General features: G+C 37.2%; 1 long non-coding RNA gene across 3 annotated transcripts in view; it reads right to left on the minus strand.

The window, feature by feature from the left end:
- Positions 1-14,885, minus strand: part of LOC148224617 (uncharacterized) — a 111,815-nt gene that overhangs the window by 72,503 nt on the left and 24,427 nt on the right. For all 3 annotated transcript variants that reach the window (XR_015800020.1, XR_015800019.1, XR_015800022.1), the window contains exon 2: positions 1,866-1,962. This is a non-coding gene — a long non-coding RNA (uncharacterized LOC148224617). The remainder of the gene's footprint in view (positions 1-1,865; positions 1,963-14,885) is intronic.

Below are 14,885 nucleotides of genomic sequence, written 5' to 3' on the forward strand. Positions count from 1 at the left end.
TCGGTGTGTTTTCTAGTTCCACACCTCTGGCAGGAGACCAGGTAAGTGTTGGTGGGTTTTATTTTGTTTTGTATTAGAAGGATAACACCAAACCACGGACATCTTTAAACTGCAGTTAGATTGTACAGGAAGGAAATGCTCTGCCAGGTCTTTGAAGAAAGAACCTTGAAGCCAGATCTGTGGTGAAACTGCATTCTAACACTTCTGTGTCTATGAAACAAGAGATATAATTATTTTTTCCTGCTCCATGAAGTGATTAGGCTTTTAAGTAACTCTTGCATTCACCTGCTCTCTCTGTGAGCCTCTTAATCAGCAAGATCCTGACCTTATTTTGTTATCTTTTTCTACAAATGATGCCCTCATTACTCGTTTTCTTTGCTTGTGTCATCCTGCCATAGTTTCAGAAAGCTCCAATCTAGATAAATTTTTGAAGCAATTAATGCACCAGATAATTTAGATACTTACGCACTTAAATAATTGAAATATGAAATTAATTAAAACTGATTACTTCTGATAATGTCTTATCATACAAACCTACCCAGACAGTTCTTGATAAATCTATTTCCTGGCACTAGTGTCAGATTGACATAGAAACATGACTGTTGTTAATAGCAAAATGTTAATTTCTGTAAATAGAAAATAATAGGTTCTTTCATTAAACTACACTGAAAAAAATGAAAATTACATGTCTATTCTTTGTGCCTCAGCAGAGATATCACATGATTTGCCCACAGAAAGTGACAACAGTCTGGTTACAAATAGTGTAACACTGAGCCTCTGACTAGAATTCAATGACCAGAAATATTAGGAATTCGGGTTTTCTGCCCAGTAAATGCAATCATTTTTGCAACTTGTATTTTCTTTGCTTCACGAATATATAGGATTGCTCTTTTCTTTCTTTCTTGATTAAATCTTTGCTGTAACTCAAACACTTGTTAAGTACTCATTCAACTTGTGCCTGGATATACCTGGATATATATTTGAGCAGAATCATACAAAAGGATTTCTTTCAGTAACTTTTAGAACAGTAGAGAAGTAGCACTTCTGGCAATTCTAATTGCTCCCACAGTAAATTAAAAATATTATCAGGTAGAATGAAGGTCACAAAGTAAAGGAGAAAGTATAACTTAACTTTTTAGAAGCAATTTCCTGTTCATATAAAGAAAAGCAAATATAGAGGAAAAATTTAGAAAATAGCCATAAAAAACAAGACTTAATATTCATTCAAAGGCTTTCTCCCATGTCAGGCACATGGACTGTGTGCATCTTCACAGCTGCAGTTGGATTAAAGGAGTGGTGGGTGCTTACCCCAAACAAAAACTCTGGTCCAAGAAGCCAAATGGATAAAATTATTCCTTGAAGAATAAAGCATTTTACAAAGCTGTGGAAATCTCTAACTTAATGATTTAGGGCAGAGGAGTCCATGCTTGGTATGAGAGGTCTCAGAAGGGGAGGCACAGGATGCAGCACAAAGGGGTACCAGGCACAGGGTGGCTGGGAGCCAGGGCTGGCACTGGAGGACAGATGGCTTTAGGTGGCCACCCAACAAAGAATGACCAGAAAAGAAATTACAGAGCTGGAGCTGGGAAAAGCTAGCTTCAGGGGACACAGAGAACAAAAATAAAGTACTTAACATAAGTAAAAACACTCCATGTTGGATGGATTAGATGTAATTAGATGTAAATTGGATGTTACAGAGAGATGTAGATTGCAGAAGATCATAGTGATACCAATCAAAAAAAAACCGAAAATAACCCCAAAAAACCAAAAATAAAACCACCACCAAAAAAAAAAAAAAAAAGAAAAAAGAAAAAAAGAAAAAGAAAAAGAAAAAGAAAAAGAAAAAGAAAAAAAGTCACTCTCACCATGGGATATGACAGCATTAACTTCAACACCATGTTTCTCCCATAAGACTCCAAGTACTGCCATCTCACCACACCTTTCCATGGACTGAATCCAGTGCTTTGGGACACAGGGAGGCAGTGCAAGTGTAAAGAAGTGCCAGGAAATTTTTGCACAGTACTTTTAAATATATTTTGTTTCTTATCTCTTTTTAAATGTAACACTAAGTACACAGAAAATTGGAAGTAATTCTGTGATTAGATTGTCAAGATAGCAATAATACTCACAGCAAATACTCAGCTTTATATTTCAGATGTCTCATATTTGCCTAGAACAAGGCTTTCAGCATAAGAGATGGTATGTTATCAGTTTCCCAGAAAAAAATTAATGAAAATAGTCACACTGAAAACAAATTTCCAAAATAAATAATAGGGTCTCCACATCTTCAGTGTTTTCAGGTCAAATTAATGTACCTTTTCAGAAGACAGTTTTATCAAAACTAAACGTAAGTTATTTGGTTAATTACAGAGGTGATTCCAGAAAATGGAAAATAATTCAAAAAATAATAAGCATGATATCCATAGACTGTATTCTAATAAGAATAATTGTATAAAATCATTAATAAACTTACTAAAAATAATAAAACATAAATAAATAAGAAATTAGATGGAAAAATATTTTCCACAATATTTTTCTCTAAATTTGCCTGGTGTAGAAGTAAACGTAAAGGAGAAGCTGATGGTTTTTTGAAAAAAAAAAATATTATTCACTGCACTTTCATCATTTTAGAATATTCAATAATTATCTAAATGGTCAACAAGGTTTTATTGAGGCTTTTTGTGTGTTTGTTTACTTCAGAGAAATCTTTTCAGGTTATTCCTTGATGCTTAGAAAACAGATGGTATTTAATAAGTAGACTCTAATTGCAATCAAGAGTGAATGATGAACAAATTTAAAATTAGATTAAGTTTGCAGAAGTATCCTGCTATCTTGTTTTGAAAAAGATTATATTTCTTTTTAAAATCCTAGCACTAATCAATGATGGTTGGATGTGTATGCTATTAAGTTTTACATTACTCTTGAATTTTCCTCAGCTGAAAACAGCACATTGAGGAATAATAATTGAGAAAGAAGGTTAATCTAAAAATTGTGAATCTCCTTTAAGTGCAGGTTTCATGTGGCTATAAAATTGCATATGGAATTTAAAGGCATTGTCCTGAATTACTGTCATGATAGTGGAGTCGATACAGGCTCATCTCTTCCCAGTCTAATAAAAGAGAGAAGAGAGACTCTGAGTTCACACATTCAATCTAAAAAGGAGCTCCTGACAAAATTAATAGGGATGATGTCCAAGATAGTTGTGACACAGAATCAAATTTACTCTTTGTAGGAAAACTTTGTAGGTCATACTTTTTTGCCAGCAACAATGGGTTGCTCAGTTTCCAGAAAATGTCACAAAAATGTCAATTGAACTAGAGAATCCTCTGCTCTGTTCCTCTGCTCTGTTACCTAGGCTATCTTCTGTCCAGAGGTGTTACATTTCATTATTTCTAAATCATCTGTGATGGATGTTCATACCCAGCCTGTGTAGCCTCTGAATATTTATAGCAGTGACAATTCTGTGATTCCCTGCTAGAATTTAATTATTTGACTGTCTATTTTGAAAGTTTATTGGCTGTTTTATTCTGATAAACTGAACCCCTTATTTTTCAGCTGCACTTTTTTTAAAATTATTATTCTTAACTCCATTCAAAGTAGCACAGAAAAATTATCTGTAACTGTAAAAATCAGCAAAGGGAAAGAGAAAATTGAACATGTACTTCTTGTTTCTTATGATATATAAAGGGAGGGTTGGAGACCAGAACAATTTTTAAGAAATTAAATAGAAATAAAGTGAGACAGAAAATGGAGAAAAAGCATACTTGAAATCTTGGTAAACAGATAGACCACAGGTAGGATTGCACATTAGAAACACTGAACAAATGAAATCTGATTAAATGTGCATGGAGAGACTCAGATTGTTAAAATGTATGTTTTGGTATCCCTTTTTGATGAAACATCTTGCTATATAAATCCTAAAATCACTGTAAGAAAAGAATTCTCTTATTAAACAGAAGAATCTATTTGAATTCTATGTCTGTGTTATAATTATTCCTGTTTTAAAGAGTGGGATGCAGAGCCGAGTGGGAACACACATAATCAAGCTGCCTTGCCTGGAAAGTCACTGCTGCCAGAGTTTCTTGCTGGGGAACCTGGATCACCTCCTGCCCCTCTCCACTCAGGGCTCTCAGGGTTTAAATTTAAATTTAGCTATTTTACCCTACCCATGAGAAGGGGCAGTGCTACCAAGGCTTCTGGTGAGCTGACCTAAGAAACAATGCAAAGCACCAAACCTCCAGGTAGCAGCATCACTAGTAGATGTCAAATGGTAAGTTTAGATGTCTAATTAAATTTTCATAAAGGAAATGGTGGAATCAAATATAAGAGGAAGTTAACTAAATATAGAAGAATTGAGGAGGAATGCCTCTGAGATAAATTTGTCGCGCTGTGTATTCTGACTCCAGAGACAAGGAAGGAAGTTGTTTTATGCGTATTGGAGACATGAGAAATACTAGGTAGTAATAAAGTAGAAGTAATAATTAAATAGTGCTGTTCACTAGTATTTACTGTTGTTACAAAGAAAATAATTACTTTTGAAAATCCTCATGTCATAAACCATCTTCAGTTTTAAAGCTGACATTATTTTGTAAAATTTTCATCCATGTTTTTAAAATACACATCTTAAAAAGAAATCTCATTTAGAAGCATCTAAAAGACCCCAGCTACTTTAAAGTAAGGAGCAAGAGACTCAGCCACCTGAGGCTTTGATAGAGGCTCCTTTATTTTGCAGCTGTGGTTACAGGAGTGACTTTGAAGACAGCTGGCACTGAGGCTGGAATGAAGACAGAGAAATAAGTTTTTCCCGTGATACCCATTGGCCATTGCTTCTCTCTGATTTGAGGTCAGGTAGGGACTTTCTGCAGTCAAAGTACCTGTCAAGAAGATCTACACTTCACACAGCATGAGGGAAGAGCTGGCCAGCATACTGATGTAAATCTATTGTACAGCACCTTTCATGTGGCTGTGAAATAGAAATCCTCCTTTGTTCTGGTCCTGACATTTTCCAAGTGTTTTGCAACACTTTTGGGAGGGACAGAATTTATGAGCTCTACTAACTTCCAGAATTGTTTGGAAATGTCTATACTAAAGGCAGGAGAGGGTTACTCTTCTTAAAAGACAAGACTATTCAAAGCACTTGTGAAAAGTCCATCCCCACCAGCCTTCTTGTCGGCCTCCCTCAGGTACTGGAAAGTATTCTGGGATCTCCCCTGAGCCTCCTCCAGGCTGAGCTACCACAGCTCTCTGACTCTGTCTTCATAGGATTAACAATTTACTTTAAATTGTTAATAGAGCACTCCAATCTAGACTGAGAACTTTGTGAATAGAACTAGGGAAAACAATGTGGCACTAGGACATAGGGACAGGGAGGGGCACCAACAGTCACATGTGGGAGATGCGGGCAGTTTAGGTAAACAAATATTGGCATGAAGCCATCACTTCAGTCAAAAAGCACATAAATCCTACCTTTGATAAGAAATATACTGGGATTTCATTATAGCTCTCGGTGCTTTCGTTTCTGCCCTGCTACATGATAGAAGCAAATGTGAGAACTGGAGGCATTTCCAGAGAAGGTGATTCCCAGTCCAAGCAGTACAGGCATGGCAGTTTTTCAAAATGGTACAGGTAGGATTTGTCTAACTGATTCCTGCTGTTTGGATTCTCAATCCGAGTTAAGCAAACTCAGTCTTTAACATGGAATAAATGTGTATACCTGAAGAATTCTTCCCCTTAGGTCAGCTGTTGATAAGAATAGGCTCTCGAAAAGCCTGCTCTAAAACATCTATTTAAAAATTCCAGAGTTGAAGACCAAAATTCTGTATTGGGTTGAAACTCATCCTCAGAGTACTAAGAAACTTTGCAGAAGGAATTTTTCAGTAAACTACACGCTGCAGTAACAAGTATGCATCCTGCTGATAAAACCTTGCAACAAGTTCCATTACATGGATCTATTTATTATTTATTGCTTTGGAAACCACTCTTCTAGAGAAGGTCCCTAACATCTGGCTGTATTTATGTGTGCATCTCAGTTGCCATTAGTGATGCTGATGATGCACAGCCTCATCTTTCTTTGATTTTCCTGAAAAAAAACTATTTAGAATTAAGGCCTCAGTTTCCATTAGGGTTGTGCTAGAATAATGATCAGAATGGAAGACAAAAGGTTTTGTCTGGTTTTATATGAAGCTTGGGGGTAAGGGACTTTGGTTAGTCATGTAATGTTCAGAAAGGCTGTGTAAGAAACCCAGTATGACTGATTGTGCGTGCAAAGCATGTGTGCTTTGTGTGTCTAAAATTTTCACAATATAAACATACTGTCAGACAAGGACAAAACTTTCAGCCTTGATATTTCATAAATATTTTATAGCTTCTGCATCAGGAAATAAGAATAACAACCTATGCAAATGAAGCAAACACACACAAAGTTAGTTGGTTTAGAAGTTCACTGATATCTTTATGTGCAGATGCAGAGTCTGATTATGCTGCAGGGAGAGGTGCTCAGGCACATTTAGCACTTTTTGGTTCAGAATTACATGTTAAAAGTGGATATCTTGTGAGGGGGAAAGGAGGAGCAAGTACTGATCTCTTCTCTGTGGCAACCACTGAGAGAACCCCACAGAATGGCCTGAAGTTGTGTCAGGGGAGGTTTATTTTGGATATTGGTAAAAAGTATTTCACCCAGAGGGTGGGCATGCACTGGAACAGGGTGCCCCAGGGCAATGGTCAAAGCACCTGACAGGTCTCAAGTGTATGGACAACACTCTCAGGGACATGGTGGGATTCTTGGGGTGCCCTGTGCAGGGCCAGGAGTTGGACTCAATCCCTGTGGGTCACTCCAACTCAGGATATTCTGTGATTCTGTGAATATATGCTTAAATGGAGCTCTAAATCCCCCTTCAGCACATAGTAGCCTTTCTACCTGAGTCATGGCCTGCTGCACTGTGTACCTTACTGGATGAATTTCAATTGGCCAGGGATTACTCATGTTAAATAGCTCTGAGATGTGAGTCAGAGTCCTGGAACACTTATAAAGCAGCAGAGAAGTTTAAAGTACATGATAATAAAATAAGTCTGTTCACTGGAATATCTCTCTATTATTTTATTCGGATATAATGCTACTCTACTGCAGAATATTCCCAATAGCACAGAGATGAAGTTAGATCCAATTCTTGAAATCTTATTTTTCCCACCTGAAATAATAGCAAACTAGCCATAACTAAGCCACCATCAACTGGAGTTAAATTTCATGGAGAAAAAAGATAACTTTTCAACATTTTTTTTCTTGTTACAAGTTAAAGCTAGGATAACTGAAGTATATTTTCTTTTTTATTTTGCTGTGCAGTAACAGCAACTAATCGTATATTTTTATGTACATATGCATCAGTTTTCCCTCAAAACTCAAAGCAAATTTTCAGAAACTGTTGACTTCTACATAATTGGGGGATGATTTCCTCTACTGCCAAAGTTACTGACTGAAACTTCAGATTCAGCGTTACACGGGAGGCTGAGCCTGTGATCGTGACAATCCATTTCAGCCTAAGACTCTCCAGCGTGTCTGGCACTGATATGCCATCACTGCACCGTGTGTGCCTCAGCATCTTTGAGCTGCCTGACACCATAACACCAGCTCAGGAACTAGCACTGCACACATTTAGGGTATTATGCTTTAAAGACTTTAGCTGCTGGTGGATTTCTGTAAAATGCTGATAGAGTCAACACTGATACCTTCTTGCACTGTTGCAAAGGGCTGAGACCACACATTTAAATCCAAAGATACAACTCAGCTGGAGTCTAGGAGCATTCTTTTTATTGCATCACAGTTTTATGCTTCATTCCACTATTTTCTTTTTCAAATCTATGAGACTTGGTTGGTTTGTCCTCAGACCTATTGCTCCTTGGTATTCTAGACTAGATGAAATTTGGAGCTACTGGTAAAATTTCCTTATAAGAAAGTTCAATTGGAAATCATATACCAGAGCATCTAATTAGAATAATTTGAAGACTGTTAAAGCTTGCCAAGTATTTCAGTTCTACTGAGTCACGGCAAAATTCATTTTCCTAGATCTATTATTAAATGGGTATAATGGTTTCTTGTGCCATTCAAGCTTGGTCACTTGGCAGGCTTAATAGTCTTCTGGAAGAAGCTGGGTGTCATTCCAAGTCCCTGTGCATCAGATAAATATATGTATCCATGTAAACCCTCTTCCAATGACTGAATAATAATGCAGAAACATGAAGAGGGACTGTTGGATATTGGGTCACCTAATACCTTTCTGTAAAAGTATATTTCATTTCAGTTGAGAAAGCAATTCATACTCAGAAATCATATTTAGGTGTTATTTGGTATGTGTTCAAGATGATTTAGGTGTACCCACCATAAGAATTCACTAGTGGAGTTGAAAGCTCTATATTCATGGCAACAGCAATTGTAGATTGCCTTGGTTTGCAGATTTCTTTACTTATTTTCCCTTCTGCTTGCTATCATTTCACACCTCTTTTACTCAGTCTTCTTAGATAAGCTATCAGCAGGTAGCAGGGCCATGTGGGAAACACGACCTGCTTACAAATTACATCTCATCCTGTGCAGATGCATTCTTTTGACACCGCACAGTACACAGAATAAGACCTTTCTATTTACCTCAGGGACCAGCAACTGCTGCTGAGAGAACAAGTGTAAGGAAATGAAAGGATTCAAACACTTTGTAGGAATGCCTCACACACAGTTTGAAGCCGGGAAATCCTTGATGTTTTAGGCATGAAAAATCTCTCTGGCCATCTCAGCACTCTCACAGCGCATGTCTAATTTTGGGTGATGCGACTCGGGCTAAATGAATTCTCTCCCTTCAACATTGCTAACCCAGATTGCTGAGCTGACAAAGGTGAGGGCATAGGGACTGCCTTGAAGAGTGAAGGCTGTAAAGGATGGAGGATCCCTTTCAAATCCTCCTGGTATATCCTGTTGAGGGATGTGGGAACAAGGTCCAGGGCCACCAGGGTGTCGCAGGATGGGATGGGGTCAAAGCTGCGTTGGTGGCACAGAGATGGTGGTACCCACAAGAAGTTCTCTCTCTGCCTGCCCATCCCTTGCAGACACCTTTTCAAGAACTCCTGAAGCCTGGAACCTTTTTGCTGCAGAGTCCCTTTGGCATTCTGGAGTTAAACTGCTGCCAAAAAGGAGACAGGGAGGCTGGAGCAAAGTCAAAACCACTCAGGAACATCCCACCTCAGTCATTTTTGCCCAGGCAAGGCACTGAACCCGAAACCTCAACTGTTCCAAATAATTCGTCCCTATCTGAGCAGTTTTTGCATATCATAGGGCTCCTGTGTCTCATATAGTCTGTGTGGTACCAGTCACTTCATTTTTTTGCACCCATTTTCTTGGATAGTGTTTCAGTTTTCCAGCAAACTTTTTCTAAGCATGTTGTTTTCTTGACAAGTTATTTATCTATTTTCTGATAGAGATTTCTACCTCTTTTTGGCCCTTATGGAATCAATAAAGAATTGGAAATATTCATGAGACTTATCTCCTTGACAAGCAGTTATTCTCTTCAGATGAGTGGCTCACTATCCTGTATCCAAAGGAAGTCTCATTTCTCTGACAAAAACTAAGTCTTCAAATAAATCTGGAATTTACACTTTAATCTACAGTACTATTCATTTTTTTGCAGTCATGTGCAAGAATTATTTAAGAAAAGGTTTGGGTGTTTTTTGTTTTTTTTCCACAAGGCATTATAATCCCTATGACATTGCTCTTTTCAAGCAGCAATATAAAAGAACAGAATTCAGTACAAACCCATTTATTTTCTCAAAAGAGATGACTTATGGTGACAGAGTATCTTTTATTAGACTTCAAGAAAAAACAAAACAAATAAATTTGAAAGTGATGATTTTTTTGCATCTGATGACTACAAATTTGGAGAGAATTATCATATATAATCTGTGTCCATTTTTTTCCTTCTTCCTTCTCCAAAGCTACTGTGGACACACAGAGCTAAAAACCTCTGTAAATTATTTCATATACTCTAGAAGTTATAAGCATGATTGTGTCTTCAGACTTCTGTTAAACTAGTGTAGCACCTTTGACTTCAGTGAAAACACTATTGGTTTATATGGGTTAATGAATACTGGAAACAATTTTGTAATTGATGTGTAATTTTTTTTAATGCCAGGGTGCATTTTGAAATGTCTTTTTTTTTTTTTCCAGAAAAATTTCCCTTTAAAAGTGCTACTTTAAGAAACAATGGAATTTAATGGGGTATATAAAACTGATTTCCCATGGTGTGTAGATTACTAGAATTTATTATAATATTATAATACTACTGAAACCAGTATATTGTAATACATATTTTCTTCTTTTTTCCCTAGACATTGAAATGTGCTTGTTTTATTTTTGTGTTTCCATCAAGTGCATCACCCTATCATAGCAATAAAGAAATTTAGAACAGATTGTGAAATTTCACACAGCTATATAAATGTGGAACAAATCTACTGAGATGATGGAACTGCCTAACATTAACAGAAATTTAAATATTGATTTGCTCTAGATTTACAGCAGTGAAGCTGAGATTGCTCTAATTGTAACAAACAGGGAATTTACATTAGTCAGGTGTGTGATAAATTTTGGTGAATCAAACTAGATCAGTCAGTTTGGTGATGGATCTAGTTATGCACACAACACCAATTCAAGAACTCCACACGGACCTAAGCATGATTTTAAATTCCCTTTCTGGGCTAAGACTCCCATTGATTAAGAATTTTAAGAAAGGATTTGCATAAATTTTTCCCAGTTGTACACTTGAATACTTGTTCCATCATCCCACGTGATGAAGTTATGGCACAAAGCTGAAGCACATAAACATAAGTATTTATGTGATTTTATTAGAATATTAACTCCAATGTATATTAATAATATATATTAACAACGTAAATTAGAATATTAACTCCATAGAGCATCAGCCATGTCAAACACTGGGTAGAACAGAGAATTTACCTTTTTGAAGCACGGTAAACAGAGCCTGGATCCAGGAAAGCTTAAATCCTTTTGCTATATATTTTGAGCATTTTAAAAGAGCTGCATAAAGGGCCCATGGCAACTTTACCTTTTGATTTTCAGCATCACATATATCAGAATGGTACACAGCAAAGTGAGGGTTTTGTTTTCCTTTGTTTTTGTTTTGTTTTGTTTTTACAGTTGAAGCTGATTTTGTTGTGATTTAGAAGTACAGAAATCAAGGGAGTTACCGTATACTCTTTCTCAGTCACCATCTATGAGTTGTGTGAAATCATGCAGATGAATCGCAGAAATATCTACTGAGAAAACTCAGCAAACAAAGGTATATTTTTGGAGATGTCCTTTCTGGATAAAAATTGTTTGAACTCTGAAAGGGATACCAAAAGCCCTGGAAAATTCATGTTATGCTTTTGCAATGAATTTTCCTTGACCTTGCTATTTTAGATGTGGTTGATTGCTTGCATTGAATATGTAATGTCTTACTTTGATACCTCACCTATTATCTTTAGAGTAGTACAGAGCACTTCATAAAGCTGTAAATTAAATACCAATAGTGCACTAAATGTGTAAGTAAAGGTATCAGCAGTTATGCATTCAGCTGTAGCTTATGCTCACCTATGCACTTTAGAATTCTTTTTATTAAGAGGAGTGCTGGCAGGGATTCCTAAGTCCTGCCCTAACCTTATAGAGGAGTGTTCCATACTACCACCCAAATTGATCAGAATTTAGAGACAGAGGCTGTTTCAGCCCAAAACTACCCTTAAGTGTAAAGTATGACTCTCTGGCTCTCTGTGTCTTTTTGACTGAGATGTACATCCAACTGTCAATTAGACTGGGTGGAAGCATGACATTTCATTCCTACTGTTAAACAAGCAGGAAGAAGAAAGAAAGAAACTTGCATGTCCATTGTTTCAATCTAAACTAAAGTTGCAAGACCATCATCTCCCCCTCCTATATATCCATTTAACAATAGTGTTTAAATCTTTTGAAAACAGTCGGTCTAGAAACTAGATCTCAGACAGAGACATTACTTGTATAACTTGCACCATTCCACCTTCAAATTAAGAAAGAAACAAAACCAACAAAAACAAATTTTCTTTCCGATCAGCTGAATTACTCTGTATTTTTTTTCTCCATAGAGAAGAGAGGGAAACCAGAAAAACTAGTTCCTAACTTAATGTTTTAACTTAATTGAGATAAATCAGTACTTGAGGTAGTGATTGACTAGATTGCTGCTTTAACCTCAACTACTTCCATTATCTTCTAATCTCGAAAACAAGCACTTCCTTTATAAGTTTATCCTCAGGGATAACAGTGGGCATCCCCTTTTGATGTGTGAATCAATTTAGAGCAGCCTTTGGATTCTCTAGAGGTTCCTGATGAATATTTTGTTTAGAGCCCCTGTGACCCAGTCTCATCCTCTCTTGCACCTCATACAATCGTGGTGCTGTAAAAGCCATTACAGTCTGGAGAGATCTGTAGTGGATGGTCTCTGTGGTTTGTTTGGTCATTCTTATCAACCTTTATATTGTGACTCTTATCGCCTTATCAAATAATCTTGGGAACCTCTCAGGTTCCTCCTTTCTCATCTTCTGGACCTCCTTTGGGAATCAATAGGACCCAGGCTCATCCCAGTCCAGCTTGGTCTCTCCAACAGCAAGGTGAGCACATATTCCAGACAGGGAGTCTGCTATATGCCACGTACAATATACATTTATACACTGCTGGCCACACAAATAAGACACACAGGGAAGAGTGGCAGCACCAATTGTCTGACATCTCTGATGCATCAGGCTGGGTTTCTACTAGTAAAAGAAATATAAACGTGAACATGTGAGGAAGGTGGATCTCTCCAGCCCCAGGGCTCACACTGCCCTGTCTGTGCCTCTGGCCTCTGGACTCAGGTCTGACCCATTCCTGGCACTTGGACAAACAAACCTCTGCAGCCACAGCCCTACTGCAGTTGCTGGTACAACCATCACTCCCAACCCCTTCACATCCTCCAGGAACCTCCTAATCCTGATATCTGACTGCTCTTGTCTCTAGAGATACACACATATGTCACAACTCAGAGATGTGTCTTGGAGATCCATTTATTTCCTCAGCTCCCAGACCTCTACACCTGCTTGTCAGCTCATCTGGTTTATCTTTGCTATCCATCACACACTCGCTTGCCCACCCTAACTCCAGTTACTTCAGCACAGACATATGGCAAGAAAAAAAAAGCCAACACTTGCATGAAGATCTTTGTATATGCAGTATATAACATTATATATTTGTTATATCAAAATTGTGAAGAAAAAGTTATGAAAGGGATAGCTTCCTGTGTGAATGCTATTTCTTTATAACTTTCAAAACTGAATTTTTCATTTTAGTGTCATACACAGTAAACTAAATGCACCTGAAGGTCTTTGAATGTCAAATAACGTCAGATACCAGCCACTGAAAATTAACTGGGAGACTGTACTTCAGGTAACACGGTCACCTTCATGTGAACTTCTTTGATTTTATCCCCTTGTTATGACTACTGGCAGTTTTCCATTTACCTTTGCATGAAAAAATAAGTATTTCTTAGGTGGTGTTTTGAATGTGTATGACAGTTGAACAATGTGGGTTTTATATATATTTAATTTAAAAGTGGTATTGCTCTCAAATAATGATGAAGTTGTCATCTTCTGATATGCTTTAGATTTCCCAGCTTTATTAAAAAAACATACCACATCAAAATTCTTCCTACTTCTTCTCTACCTATCTCTCACTAACAAAAAGTAGTAAGTTTTCTCAAGACTCAATTCATTTGGAGTTGGACATCCAAATGATGCTGTGGCTGTGGAAATAATTGGGAGCCTTTGTTCCATTCCTCTTTGTCTGGAGGGCCAAGATATGATAATTCATGCTGCGTCTGATGTGGTACTTATTTTCCAGTGCACATACAAGCAACCAAGGGAGCAGAAAGTCTTAAAAAAATCAAATTAAGAATATCTTTCTTCTTACAAAATAGTATATCAACTTAGTCTTGTCTGACTGATTGCTCTCATAGGTATGTTAGCCATATTCACTCCCTATATGTACAACGAGGGTGGTTTTGCTCACAGTTATATAAACTTTAGCTAACATATGGTTCTGGGATGAATTTACTAAACATGGCTTGATTAGGAGATTGATTTTTCAATCTAGCACTTACCACAGTAATTATTAATGGCAGATAAAGTAATTGGAAAACATCTCATGAGACAGTTTATGAAGACTCAAGGATCTGTTCTGCCCTATTTATTCTTATCCTTTCAAGATACTGCATTCTTTAAGTTATGTCTTCTACACACAGGTGTTTTATGTTTATGAGATATACTGTATCTTATGTATAGAGATTCACATGAAAGTTTAAATGACCTACGAAATTAGAAATTTTTATAGTAAATATAGAGCAGTGAATGAACACCTGATTTTATCTATTTCCCTACAATCCTCCTCAGTTAATCTTTCACTTACGAAGGAAATTATTCAATTCCCCAATAACTTTCAAATGGAAGTAAGATGGCATTAAATAAATATATAAGAAGTGGTCAGACCTTAAAGCAAGCAGTTTGAATGTCCCCATAGCTGAGAGAGCCACGGGCTTTGTGCTGCAGAGGAGTAGCTCTGCTGGGCACACAGCTGGGGGCAGATCACACTTAAACTGGGTCCCATTTTTTCATCTTTCCCTGCCAGGAAAAGAGCTATGGCTGCAGTTTGACCTCTGGTTTGGACTGTACAAGACCTGTCACCTGAAGGGGTAGAGCACACTTGTCATCATGTCACAGACTCAATTTTCGAAGCTAAGACTTTAACAAGGTTCTAAAAGAAACTGGAAATTTATATGGGTATTCAGGCAATCGTT

This window comes from Sturnus vulgaris, chromosome 2 (genome assembly GCF_052056855.1).
Source record: "Sturnus vulgaris isolate bStuVul1 chromosome 2, bStuVul1.hap1, whole genome shotgun sequence".
NCBI lineage: Eukaryota > Metazoa > Chordata > Aves > Passeriformes > Sturnidae > Sturnus > Sturnus vulgaris.